The sequence below is a fragment of the Piliocolobus tephrosceles genome, chromosome 15, assembly GCF_002776525.5.
Source record: "Piliocolobus tephrosceles isolate RC106 chromosome 15, ASM277652v3, whole genome shotgun sequence".
NCBI classification, from domain to species: domain Eukaryota; kingdom Metazoa; phylum Chordata; class Mammalia; order Primates; family Cercopithecidae; genus Piliocolobus; species Piliocolobus tephrosceles.
The window spans coordinates 63,445,622-63,460,927 of NC_045448.1; the positions used below are offsets into that span (position 1 = coordinate 63,445,622).

Genomic DNA, 15,306 nt, shown 5'->3' on the forward strand with positions numbered 1-15,306 from the left:
ATATTTTTTTCTTTTTTTGAGACAGAGTCTCTCTGTGTCACACAGGGTGGAGTGCAGTGACGTGATCTCTGCTCACTGCAACCTCCGCCTCCTGAGTTCAAGCAATTCTCCTGCCTTAGCCTTCCAAGTAGCTGGGATTACAGGCACACACCACCATGCCTGGCTAATTTTTGTGGGGTTTTTTTTTAGTAGAGTTTGGGTTTCACCATGTTGGCCAGCCTGGTCTCAAATTCCTGACCTCAAATGATCCGCCTGCCTTGGCCTCCCACAGTGCTGGGATTACAGGCATGAGCCACTGCTCCTGGCCTAATTAATCATAATTAGATTAATTAATGCAAAATTCTATTTGGACAAACAATGTGTAAAGATGTAATTTTGATATTAACAGCTAAAAGGTTATTGATGGAGCTATTAGAAGAGAAGCTGTTAGAAGTTACTGAAGTTATACTGGTATAAATCCAAATTATAGTGTTATAATTTTAGGATGTTAAATGTAATCCCAAGCTGGGCATGGTGGCTCATGCCTGTAATCCCAACACTTTGGGAGGCTGAGGCGGGTGGATCACTTGAGCTCACAAGTTTGAGACCAGCTTGGACAACATGGCGAAACCCATCTTTACAAAAAATACAAAAATTAGGCATGGTGCATGTGCCTGTAGCCCCAGCTGCTCAGGAGGCTGAGGTAGGAGAATGGCTTTAGCCTAGGAGGCAGAGGTTGCAGTGAGCCAAGATTGCACCACTGTACTCCAGCCCAGGTGATAGAGTCAGACCTTGTCTGAAAAAAAAAAAAAAAGTAATCCCCATGCTAACCACAAAGAAAATAATAAAAGAACATACACTAAAGGAAATGAGAAAGAAATTTTAAAATTTCACTCCAGAAAAAAAAATACACACAAAAGAAGGCAATGATGTAGGAAATGAAGGACAAAAAAACTATGAGGCATATAGAAAACATGCAGCAAAATGACGAAAGTAAGTCCCTTCTTATCACTAATTACAGTTGGCCATTGGACAATGTAGGGATTAGGGACACCAACCCCCATGCAGTTGAAAATTTGTGTATAGCTTTTGTCTCCATGTAAACTTAATTACTAATAATCTACTCTTGACCAGAAAAGACCCATAGCATAGTCAAGGAATACATTTTGTATGTTTTATGTATTGTATACTTTATTCTTACAGTAAAGTGAGCTAGAAAAAAGAAGATGTTAAGAAAATCTGCCAGGCATGGTGGCTCACGCCTGTAAGCCCAGCACTTTGGGAGGCCAAGGCAGGTGGATCATGAGGTCAGAAGTTCAAGACCAGCCTGGCCAAGATGGTGAAACCTCATCTCTACTAAAACTGCAAAAATTAGCTGGGTGCAGTGGCAGGCACCTGTAATCCCAACTACTCAGGAGGCTGAGACAGGAGAATCGCTTGAACCTGGGAGGTGGAGGTTGCAGTGTGTGGAGATCGCACCATTGCATTCCAGCCTGAGTGACAGAGCGAGACTCCATCTCAAAAAAAAAAAAAAAAAAAAAGTCATAATGAAGAGAAAATATATTCACTATTAAAGGTCTTTATCCTTTTCATCTTCACGTTGAGTAAGCTGAGGACGAAGAAGAAGGGTGGGTCTTGCTGTCTTGGGGTGGCAGAGGCAAAAGAAAGTTTGATAGTGGACCCACATAGCTCAAACCCATGTTGTTCAAGAGTCATCTGTACTTTAAATGGATTAAACCCTCCAAAAGTAGACTTTGGTGGAATGAATGAAAACACATCATCTAATAATTGCCGTCTACAAGAGACTCACTTTGTATCCAAAGACACAAATAGGTTGAAAGTGAAAAGATAGAAAAGCATAATCCATGTAAATAATAACCAGGATGCTTATACTAATATCAGACAAAATGAACTAAATTTAAAAAGGTTATAGGGAAGATGCAGGAATGACATCAGCAAGATGGCAGACTAGAGATACCTGGCATTCGTCTTCCCTATAAGAGAGAATAAATACAAGGAATAAACAGCCAAGATTTGACAGGAGTGTCAAAGAAAGATCAGTGGAGTGCAGCAGTGGAGTGGAGAAACACCTATTGGTGATAGGAAGTTCAGAAGGGCAGCATAAAGGCAGCCAGTCTCTGCAGTCCTGTCTCCCTTCCATTCCCCAGGATTGAATCAGCCTGGAGTCAGGAGAGAACTTCCTGTTGTGAGTAGCAGGTAAGCAGAAGATCTCCATTAATCCCCATTGCCACTGCAAACATCTTACAGCAGTATAGTTGTTAGAACAGGAGAATCCCACAGTCTCCATTTGGATAGCTACCAGGAGATCATGGAGCTGCATTGCCCCAGTTAAGAGCATAAGGTGTGCACGCCCCATACTTCACCCACCTCCTATGAGCCATGCTCCTGAAGCATGGTGCCATCTTGAGACCAGGGGCACCTCTGAAGTGTGCCCTTCTCTGGGGGCACATAGTCACTGCATCTGTCTAACACTGGGGCTCCATCTTCATTCCTCCAAACCTATACCAGTGGCTAAACACCACAGCCTCAGCAACACAAAATCTGGACCCAAGATTGGCTATAACATTGATCCTGCAAAGCATGAAAACCAACTCCCACTACCCTCACTTCCAGCCAGAGGAACAGTCTGGCAGTCTCACCCAGGGTGTACCTACCCATGAGCTGGCCAAATAGCCACATGCCCATCTTCATATGGGAGAGGCCTCAAGCCTCTGAACAGCTGACATTCTCAGGCTGGCAGAACAGCTATGTGATTACACCCTGAGAAACAACACTGAGGTGCCCCACCCTCTACAGAAAAGTCCCTGACCTGCCAGTTGGCCCCATGCCCACAACAAGAGCCTGAGAAACATCTCTGCAGGCTGGCCCTGGCAGAAGCACCCCCAGGTCGGCCAAGCAGCTTTGCACCCATGCCCCAGGCCTAAGAAGTAGCTCTACATGCTGCCTCTGGCAAGGAGCCCCCAGGCTGCCTACACAGCTATGTGCCAGCATCCCAGGCCTGAGAGGCAATCTTAGGAGCATAAGGTGTGCATTCCTCATACCCCACCAACCCCCTATGACCCAAGAAACACCCCCAGGCCTAAGAAGCAACTTTGCAGTTCACCCCTGGCAGGCCTGCCTCTAGACCAACCAAATAGCCTTGCACCTGTGTACCAGAACTGCAAAACAGCCCTGTGGGCCACACCTGGAAAACACACCCCCAAACCAGTTAAGTAGCTTTTGGCCTGCATCATGGCCCTGAGAAGCAACCCTGCGATCCACCTCCAGTGGACACATCTCCAGGCCAACTGAGCAGCTATGTGTCTGTGTCTCAAGTCTGAGAAACAGCCTCATGGGTCGCTACCCAGCAGACATAACCCAAGGCCAGCTGAACAGCTTATACCACATCCCAAGCCTGAGAAACAGCCATCCTGTGGATCGCCCCCAGCAAAAATGCCTTTAGGCCCGCTGAGGAGCCATGTACCTGCATATCATGTCAGAGAAACAACCCCACAGGCAACCCCTGGTGGGCATACTCCCAGGCTCAATGAACAGACCTATGCTTGTTCTTCCAGCCAAAGTAACTTATGGCCACAGGAAAAGCAGTAGTAAATGGCAAGTTTATAGCAATAAATGCCTACATCAAAAAATGAGAAAGAGTTCTAATAAACAACCTAACAATGCACTAGAAAAGCAAGAACAAACCAAAACTTTGTAAAAGAAATAATAAAGATCAGAGCAGAGATAAATGAAATTGAGACTGAAAAAATACAGAGGATCAGTGAAACAAAAAGTTGATTTTTTGAAAAGATAAAATCAACACACCAATAGCTATTCCCACACCATTGGGAAAAAAGAAAGAAGACCCAAATAAATAAAATCAGAAATGAAAAAGGAGACATCACAACAGATACCACAGAAATACAGAAGATTATTAGAGACAACTATGAACGAGTATATGACAATAAATTTGAAAACCTAGAGGAAATGGATACATTCCTGGACACATACCTACCAAGATCAAACCAAAAAGAAATAGAAAACCTTGAATAGACCAATAAGTAAAAAGGTTGAATCAGTAATAAAAAGTATTCCAACAATGTAAAGTTCAGGACCAGATGGCTTCATTGCTGAATTCTACCCAACACTTAAAGAGGAATTAATACCAATTCCTCTCAAACTACTCCAAAGAATGGAAGCAGAGGAAATTCTGTCTCTTTCTATGAGGCCAGCATAACATTGACATAAAAACCAGCCAAGGATACAACAATAAAAACCCCCTACAGACCAGTATCTCTGATGAACATGGACACAGAAATACTCAACAAAATACTAGCAAATTGAGCCCAACAGGGCATCAACAACAACAATAGAAAGTCCTCCATGACCAAGTGGAATTTAGCCCAAAAATGCAGGAATGGTTCAGTATACACAAGTCAATAAACGTCATACATCACATCCATAGAATAAAGGATGAAAACCATATGATCATCTCAATAGATATAGAAAAAGCTTTTGATAAAATTTGACATTGTTCATGATAAAACTCTTAATAAATTAGGTATAGAAGGTTAATACCTAAATATGTAAAGGCCACATATGACAAACCCACAGCTAACACCTTACTGAATGGGTGAGAAGCTGAAAGCCTTTTCTGTCAGAACTGGAACAAGACAGGAGTGTCTACTCTTACCACTTCTATTCAGCATACTACCGGAAGTTCTAAGAGTGATTAGGCAAGGAAAAAAAAATGCATCCAAATTGGAAACAGGGAAGTCAAATTGTCCCTGTTTTCAGATGATGTAATCTTATAGGTAGAAAAACCAGGAGCATATATTCAGGGGAAGTTGGATCTGTGCTCTCAGGAAATAAAATGTTATTATTAAAAAAGGAAATAAGAAAAATCTAAAGACCATACCAAAAATACTCTTAGAACTGTAAATGAGTTCAGTAAAGTTGCAGGATACAAAATTTATATATTAAAATCAGTATTATTTCTATACATGAACAATAAAACTAGCTGACAGAGAAATCAAGAAAGCAATCCCATTTACAATAGCTCCTCAAAATTAATTTAACTAAGGAGGTGAAAGACTCTACGTGGAAAACTGCAAAGCACTGATGAAAGAAATTGAAGAGGATACACAAAAATGGAAAGTCATTCCAAGCTCATGGATCAGATGAATATCATTAAAATGACCATGTTGCCCAAAGCGATCTACAGATTGAATGCAGTATCTATCAAAATACCAATTACATTCTTCACAGATATAGAAAATAAGAAACAAAATTTATATGAACCCACAAAAGACCCCAAATAGCTAAACCAATCCTGAGCAAAAATAACAAAGCTGTACATGTAACACTACCAGACCTCAAAGTGTATGACAAAACTATTCTTACGAAAACAGCATGGTACTAGCATAAAAACAGACACATAGACCATTGAAATAGAATAGAGAACCCAGAAATTAATTCACATATCCACAGTGAACTGATCTGTGACAAAGACGCCAAGGACACGCACTGGGGAAAGATAGTTTCTTCAATTAATTGTGCTGGGAAAACTGAATATTCTGGAACTAGACTGCCACCTCTCAAAATGGATCGAAGACTTAAATGTAAGACCTGAAGCGTTGAAACTGCTAGTAGAGAGACTAGCGAACAATACAGTCAGGATGGCTAAAGGTGACCCAAAGAAACCAAAGGGCAAGATGTCTGCTTATGCCTTCTTTGTGCAGACGTGCAGAGAAGAACATAAGAAGAAAAACCCAGAGGTCCCTGTGAACTTTGCAGAATTTTCCAAGAAGTGCTCTGAGAGGTGGAAGACGATGTCCGGGAAAGAGAAATCTAAATTTGATGAAATGGCAAAGGCAGATAAAGTGCGCTATGACCAGGAAATGAAGGATTATGGACCAGCTAAGGGAGGCAAGAAGAAGGAGAATCCTAATGCTCCCAAAAGGCCACCGTCTGGATTCTTCCTGTTCTGTTCAGAATTCCGTCCCAAGATCAAATCCACAAACCCCGGCATCTCTATTGGAGACGTGGCAAAAAAGCTGGGTGAGATGTGGAATAATTTAAATGACAGTGAAAAGCAGCCTTACATCACTAAGGCAGCAAAGCTGAAGAAGTATGAGAAGGATGTTGCTGACTGTAAGTCAAAAGGGAAGTTTGATGGTGCAAAGGGTCCTGCTAAAGTTGCCCGGAAAAAGGTGGAAGAGGAAGATGAAGAAGAGGAGGAGGAGGAAGAGGAGGAGGAGGAGGAGGAGGATGAATAAAGAAACTGTTTATCTATATATAAAAAAAAAAAAGAAACTGCTAGTAGAAGACATAGTGAAAACACTTCAGAACATTGACAGGGAAAAGATTGTGTGAATAAGACCTCAAATGCGTAGTCAGCAAAAGCATAAATAAACAAATGTGATTACATCAAACCAAAAAGCTTCTGCACAGCAAAGAAAACAGCAAAGTGAAAAGACAACCTACAGAATGGAAGAAAATATTTACAAACTACTCATTCAGTGGGGGTTTAATACCCAGAATATAAAAGAAACTGAAACATCCCAATAGCCAAAAAACAATTAAATTCAAATATGGGCAAATGACCTGAACAGATATTTCTCAATAGAAGACATACAAATGACCAACAAATATATTTTTTTACGTGTCCAACATTACTAATCATGAGGGAAATGCAAATCAAGATCATAAAGAGGTAATCATCTCTTTCCAGTTAAGATGGCTGCTTTATCAAAAAGACAAAATAAATAAATAAATGAATAAATAAATAAATAAATGCTGGAGAGGATGCAGAGAAAAGGAAATTCTTAGATACTGTTGATGGGAATGCAAGCCACTATAGCCACTGTGGAGAACACTATGGAGGTCTCACAAAAATTAAATAGAATTACCATATGATCCAGCAATCCTACTACTGAGTGTTTATCCACAGAGAAACAAATTATTATATTGGAGATATCTATACCATCATGTTTATTGCAGCACTGTTCACGTTAGCCAAGGTATAGATTCAACCTAGTTGTCCAAAAACAGATGAATTGTTAAAGAAAATGTGGTATATGTGTGTCATGGAATACTATTTAGCTAGAAAAGAAAAGAATGAAATCCTGTCATTCATGGCAATATAGATGGAATTGGATGATATTATGTTATCTGAAATAAGCCAGGAACAGAAAGTGAAACACTGCATGTTCTCACTCAAATGTGGAAGCTAAAAGTAAAAAAAAAAAAAAGTACATTTTTCTTCTCATAGAAGTAAAATGTAGAACAGAGGATATTAGAGGCTGGGAAGGTGGGGGGCGGGGGTAGGGAGAGGAGCATGGGGAGCAATTTGTTAAAGGATGCAGAATTACAGCTAGATAGGATAACTAAGTTCTCGTGTTATATACCACTGTAGAATGGCTATAAGTAACAATAATATAGCTACTTAAAGCTATATATTATTGGGAGGATATTGAATGTTCCCAGCACAAAGAAATAATAAATGTTTGAGATGATGGATATGTGAAATACCCTGATCTAATTAGTATACATTATAGGTATCAAAACATCACCATGTTCCCCTTGAAAATATGCAATTATTATTTGTCAATTAAAAAATAAAGATACAAGAGACAAAGGACATTATATATTAAGAAATGTTCAATACTTCCAGAAGATATAGCAGTTAAAAATATTTGCACACGTAATAACTGACCATCAAAATATCTGAAGCAAAAATGGCCAGAACTGGAAATAGAAATACACATACTTGTACAATAATAGTTGGAAACTTCTATACCCAACTCACAATAATGGATTGAACAACCAGGTGAAATTAGGAAAGTAGAGGACTTGAACAACACAGTATGTGAACTAGATCTAAAAAACATACAAAAACCTGCCCAACAACAGAATACACATTTTCCCAAATGCACATGGGACATTTCCTGGATATATGTTAAGCCACAAATTAAGTTACAATAAAATTTGAAAGACAGAAACCACGCAAAGGATCTTTTCTGACAATAACAGTATGAAGTTAGAAATCAGTAACAGATGGAAAACTGAAAAAAAATCACAGATTTGTGTATTTTAAACTACAAGCTCGTAAATAAACAGTGGATCAAAGAAGAAATCACAAGAGACTTAGAGAAAAATGAAAGTAAAAACACAGCATACCAAAACTTCTGGGACACAATGAAAGCAGTGTTTAGGGGGAAATTTTTAGCAATTAACACTTATATTCAAATATAAGAAAGCAAACGCCTCATTGGTTAGAGGTTGCTGGGGTAGCGTAGAGGGCCGAGAACAACCTCTGAACCTGAAAGTGTCATGCATGTTAGATAGTACTCTGTTTTCTTACCTGTCTCCAGCCCTCGTGCTTTATCTGTGCTAATGCAATGGCCTAGCTTTTCCTAGGGTGGCTTTGTCCACTGCCCTAAGGTGACCAGTAACTTTATTATGCTTATAAGTCTGTGTGGTGGGAATCAGAAAGTAAGTACTCACCCTCCAAGTCCTTGCTGTTGGTCTCTAGAAAAGACTGTCTTTAATTTTATCAACGCTACCTCCAAGTTTGACAATGGCTGCTTGTAGGCTATAACAAAGAGGACAGCATTCATGGGACCACTTAGGCAAGAGCAAATTGTAACGGAAGATGCGGCTTAATGTCAGGAACATGTATAGCTGAGGGGATCTTACTAAATATTGTTTACCAGTGGAGAAAAAAATACAAATAAGAAAGATCCCAAATTCAGCTACCTAATGTTACAACTTAAGGAACTGGAAGAACAAACTAAACCCAAAGCTAGAAAAAGGGAGGAAATAATAAAGATTAGAACAGAGATAAACAAAATGGAGACTAGAAAAACAATTGAGAAAATTAATGAACCCAGATGTTGATTCTTTGAAGAGATCAACAAAATTGACAAACTTTAGCTAGATGGACTAAGAATAAAAAAAGAGAAAAGACTCAACTTATGAAAATTAGAAATTAAAGTGGAGACATTACTACTTATTCCACAGAAACAAAAAGGATTATAAGAAAGTACTATGAGTAATTGTACACCAACAAATTGGATAACTTAGGTGAAATAGACAAATTCCTGGAAACAGAAGACCTACCAAAATGAAACCATGTGGAAATAGAAAATATGCATAGAGCTCTAATTAAATAAGATGAATAAATCAGTAATCAAAAATCTCCCAACAAAGAAAAGCTCTAAAGCTAATGTCTTCACCAGTGAATTCTATTAAACCTCTAAAGAAAAACCAACAGTAATTCTTCTCGAACATTTCCAAAACATTGGAGAGGGAATACTCCTTACCTCATTCTTTGAGGCCAGCATTATCCTGATACCAAAGCCAGACAAACACTATAAGAAAACAAAACTGCAGACTAATATCCCTATGAACTTTTTAAAAAATCCTCAGTGTAATACTAGCAAACTAAATTCAGCAACATATTAAAAGAATTACATACCACAACCAAGTGGGATTTATGCCTGGAATGCAAGGATAATTAGACATATGAAATCAATGTAATACACCACATTAGCAGAATGGAGGAGATAGTACATGTAATCATCTCAATCAATGCAGAAAAAGCATTTGATAGAATTCTATACCCTTTCATGATTAAAAAAAAAATTCAACATGCTAGGAATTAAAGGAACTTACCTAAACATGGTAAAAGTCGTATATGAAAAACCCACAGAGAATATCATATTCAACAGTGAAAGACTTCTATGATCAGAAACAAGGCAAGGATGCCCACTCTTGCCAGTTGTCTTCAATATAGTACTGAAAGTCCTAGCCATCACAATTAGGCAAGAAAAAGATGTAAAAGGTATCCAAATCAGAAAGGAAGACATAAGATTATCTCTGTTTGCAGATGAGAATATCCTGTATATAGAAAACCCTAAAGATTCTACAAAAAAAAACAAAAACAAAAACAAAAAAAAACTGTTGTAACTAATAAATTCAGGAAAGTAGCATGATACAAAAACCAATCCATTGTATTTCTATATACCAACAATGAGCAATCCACAAAGGAAATTAAGAAAGTACTTTCATTAACAATAGCATCAGCCAGGCACAGAAGCTAACACCTGTAATTGTATCACTTTGGGAGGCCAAGGCAGGAGGATTGCTTGAGCTCGGGAGTTCAAGACCAGCCTGGAAAACATGGTGAAACCCTCATCTCTACAAAAAATTTTAACAATTAGCCAGGCGTGGTGGCACGCACTCATAGTCCCAGCTACTTGAGAGGCTGAGGTGGGAGGATTGCTTGAACCCAGAATGTCAAGGCTGCAGTGAGTTGTCACCATGCTGCTGCACTTCATTCAGCCTGGGCAACAGAGTAAGACCCTGTCTCAAGACAAAACAAAACAAAACAAAAACAGTAACATCAAAAAGAATTAAATACTTAGGAATTAACTCGACCAGAAAGGTAAAAAGGCTTGCACTGAAAACTATAAGACAATTCTGAAAGAAATTGAAGAAGACAGAAATAAATGGAAAGATACCCCATGTTCCTGGCTTAGAAAACTTAATATTGTTAATATATCCATACCACCCAAAGAGATCTAAAGATTTAATGCAATTCTTATAAAAATCCCAATAACGTTTTTTGCAAAAATACAAAAATCCATCTTAATATTCATTTGGAATTTTAAAGAACCCAGAATAGTGAAAAACAAGCCCGGAAAAGAACGAGAGTGGAAGACTCACACTTCCTGATTTTAAAACTTACTGCACAGCTACAGTAATCAAGACAGTATGGTACTGGCATGCAGACATATAGACCAATATAATGTAATAGAGAGTCCAGAAACAAACTTCTGCATATAATAAGGTCAGTGATTTTCAGCAAGTCAGGACTATGGAGAAAAAAGAATAAAACATAGGGCAAAAATAAAACATTGGATTTGGCAGTGATTTCTTGGGTAGACACCAAAGGCACAGATAACAAAAGAAGGAAGACAAATTACACTTCATGAAAATTTAAAACTTTTGTGACTCTTAAGAACACAATCCATGGAGGGAAAATATTTCTTGCCTACAAAATGGGAGAATATTTTCAAATAACATATCTGGTAAGAAGGGATTTATATCCAGAATATTTAGGAAACTCTTAAAACTTAACCAAAAACCAGACAACCCATTTCAAAAATAGGCAAAGGCCTTGAATAGATATTTATCCAAAGAAGACATACGAATAGCCAACTAGTATATGAAAAGATGCTCATTAGGAAATATGAATCAAAACCATAATGAAATACCATCTCACACCCATTAGGATGGCTACTATCCTCAATCCCTAAAGAAAAATCAGAAAATAACAAGTATTGGTGAGGATGTAGAAGAATTAGTACCCTGTGCACTGATGGTGTGAATTTAAAATGATACAATGCTGTGGAAAACAGTGTCATGATTCCTCAAAAAAATTAAAAATAGAGTTACCATATGATTTGGCAATCTCACTTCTGAGTATACAGTAGCACCCCCACCCCATTATTTGTGGCTTCACTTTCTGAAGTTTTAGTTGCCCATAGTCAACCATTATCGAAAAATATTAAATGGAAAATTCCAGAAATAATTCATAAGTTTTAAATTGTGTCTCTTTCTAAGTAATGTGATGAAATCGCACAGCATCCCTCTTCTTCCACGCAGGATGTGAATCATCTCCTTGTCCAATTTATCCATGCTGTATATGCCACCTGTTAGTCACTTAGTAGTGGCTGTTGGGATAACGTCTCAGTTATCCAATTGAAAAAGCAAAGTATGATATATAGAGAGCTCAATACTATCCACAGTTTCAAGTGTCTCCTGGGGGTCTTAGAACATATTCCTGCCAGGTACAGTGGCTCACACCTGTAATCCCAGCACTTTGGGAGACCAAGGTGGGAGGATCAGTTGATCAGGAGTTCAAGACCAACCTGGCCAAAATGGTGAAATCTCATCTCTACTAAAAATGGAAAAATTACCCAGGCATGGTGATATGCACCTGTGATCCCAGCTACTTGGGTGAGTAAGGAAGGAGAATCGCTTGATCCCGGGAGATGGAGGTTGCAGTGAGCTGAGATTGTGCCACTATACTCCAGCCTGGGTGACAGAGCAAGACGGCATCTAAAAAAAAAAAAGAACATATTCCCACAGAGAAGGGAAGACTACTCTATACTCAAAATAATTGAAAACAGGCTAGAAGAGATTTTGCACACCCATGTTTATGGCAGCAGTATTCACAAAATCCAAAAGGTGGAAGCATTCTGAATGTCCATTGATGGATGAATGGAGAAACAAAATATGGTATATATCTGCAGTGGAATATTATTCAGCCTGGAAAAGGACGGAAATCTTGTCACATGCTATGACATGGATGAATCTTGAGGACATAATGCTAAATGAAATGAATTTATCACAAAAAGACAAATACTTATGAATTCACTTATATGAAATCAAGTTCACAGAAACAGAAAATAGAATGACGGTTACTAGGGGCCAGAAGGAGGATTAAAGGAGAGTTGTTTAAGGGAGATAGAATTTCAGTTTTACAAAATCAGAAAGTTCTGAAGATCTGTTTCAAAACAATGGAATATACTAACACTATTAACTGCATACTTAAAAATGGTTAAGGACTGGGCATGGGGCTCACACCGGTAATCTCAGCACTTTGGGAGGTCGAGGAGGGTGAATCACTTGAGATCAGGAGTTTGAGACCAGCCTGGGCAATGTGGTGGAATCCTGTCTCTACTAAGAATACAAAAATTAGCTGGGCATGATGGCATGAGCCTGTAATCCCAGCTACGTGGGAGGCTGAGGAAGGAGAATCGCTTGAACCCAGGAAAGGGAGGTTGCAGTGAGCCAGTGGTGCCACTGCACTCCAACCTGGGTGACAGAGTGAGACTCCATCTCAAAAAAAAAAAAAAAAAAAATTGTTAAGATAGTAAATATTATGTGTATTTTACTATAATAAAAAGAAATTAAAAAGTTATTGAGGAGCCCAAATAACTTCTGTTTATGTGAGTTATGCCTATTGCTATTTACAGTATTAGAAATTAAGAGAGAAGTTTTTAAATTTTATTAATTTATTTAAAGTTATATCAAACTATTATATCACATATTAACATAAATAATGTAGTATTTTCATGAAAAACGACTGTTTATTGAGAAGACCGACATTGTTTTTCATTTTTGCCAGTGTCTGATATCTGGCTTAATTGAAAACAGCTTTCTGCATTCAATATGTTGTAATGTGTTTTGGTTGTACTCTGTGAAGAAAATTTGACCTTATCAAATATATAATGTTAAAGAGAATTTAAATAATTCTCAAATGATTGGAGATTATAATTTTTGATACTACACCAAAGCTCACAAATGATAGTTTCGTAAGTTAGTTTCAATGTGGAATCAAACCATACATTGGCGTATGTGGCATTTTCAACTGCATCTTTTATTGATGTGTGATTTCGTAACATCATGCATTATTTATTTGGAAAACATTGATTCCTGTACTCATGCAGATCTTCCAAATGTTGTCACATTTGATTACACAATATTGAAAAATAACATTTGTTAATATAACCACCAATTATAGGGAAGAGGAAAGAGATTGGGATAAGAGAGAAGCACAAAAGTGGGTTAGTTTCTGAAATGTTGGCAAAGTTCCTATTCTTTTGGTATCATGATTTGATAGTAATCAGTTTGCTCTTGGCTTTATTGTTTTAAGTATGACCCCCCCTAAACAATGTAGTTTACTTTTGACTGGTTTTAAATATATATAAATGGAATCATATATACATGTTTGTACCTGTTTTCTTTTGTTCAATATTATGTTTTAGGATGTATTTCTTTTGTGTGTGTCTCTAGTATTTCACTATCTGAATAGATCAGAATGTTTAAATCCATTTTATTGTTGCTGAGCATTTACATTATTTTCAGATTTGGAAAATTTTAAAGTGCTGCTGTGAACATTTTTGCATATGTATTCTGTTCTGTGCTGTATAAGCATGCATTTCTATAGGATATAAACCTAGGAATTGCTGGGTCATAGGATATGCACATTTTCAATTTTAGCATAATAGATGATGCCAAACTTTTTTCATCAGCCCTGTAAGAAAGCTCCCTTTGCTCCACATCCTTGCCAATACTTGGTATTTTTAATTTCATTAAAATTTAATCTCAAGAGACTTCTTAAAATTTTGGCCTTTCTGGGGAGAAGTGTGCAGTAGTACCTTGTGTAATTCTCTGAATACTGGTGTGATGGAGCAAGTTTTCACATTTACTGAATATTTGGATTTCTTCTTTTATAAAGTGTACATTCAACTTTTGCCCCTTTTTATATTGATTAACTTTCATTTTCTTACTAATTTGTGGATGTTCTTTGTATATTCTAGCTACAAACCCCTTTTTGATGGAAAATATATACAATTAATTTGGCACCACGTTTACTTAACTTTCAGGACAGGAAACATAGCATATTAGCATTAGAGCATCAGGTATGCTAGGCCATATTTTAGTTCCTCATGTCAGTTCTTAGGTGAAAGATCAGGTGGGTAAATGTGGACCACTCTACCTTATAAAACACAGGATCTTGTAGCAGCCCACACACACACAACTGTCAGATTCCCAAGGGACATGCTTGGTTACATGAATCACACTAAGCATAGGGAAGTTGCAGCCTTTGCTTTTCAATAGGGATATATAGTTTATTTATAGGCCTTCAAGTTAGATGCAGTTCACCAAGCTGGGGTCAGTTTTACAGTAAATAATGTTGCCTGGTAACACAGCTGACTTCTCACTTTTAGCATAATCCAATATATTTCCATGGAATTCATGTTAGAAGAAGGTAAACTTGAGAGCATTTCTTCATGGAGAAAGAGTTTAGTTAACCCTTTCTGTTGGTTAGCCGTTTCTCCCTGGAAAAATAATTGATATCATTACACAAAATTGAGTCTTCTAAGCCATGAATAAATATCTCCATCTTGGCCAGGCACAGTGGCTCACGCCTGTAATCCCAGCACTTTGGGAGGCCAAGGTGGGCGGATCACGAGGTCAAGAGATGGAGACCATCCTGGCCAACATGGTGAAACCCTGTCTACTAAAAATACAAAAAATTAGCCAGACATGGTAGCGCACGCCTGTGGTCCCAGTTACGTGGGAGGCTGAGGCAGGAGAATCGCTTGAACCCGGGAGACAAGATCGCGCCAGTGCACTCCAGCCTGAGCGACAGAGCGAGACTCTGTCTCAAAAAAATATAGATAGATAGATAGATAGATAAATAGATAGATAGATAGATAGATAGATAGATAGATAGATAGATAGATA

At 38.1% G+C, this 15,306-nt stretch overlaps 1 protein-coding gene and 1 pseudogene across 10 annotated transcripts in view; both read left to right on the forward strand.

The window, feature by feature from the left end:
- The window catches only part of EHBP1 (EH domain binding protein 1), a 336,323-nt gene that overhangs the window by 209,999 nt on the left and 111,018 nt on the right, over positions 1–15,306 (forward strand). The gene's annotated exons all lie outside the window — the stretch shown is intronic.
- LOC111550493 lies at positions 1,506–7,232 on the forward strand (annotated as a pseudogene). The gene has a single exon (XR_002734064.1). The product of XR_002734064.1 is annotated as a high mobility group protein B3 pseudogene (transcript).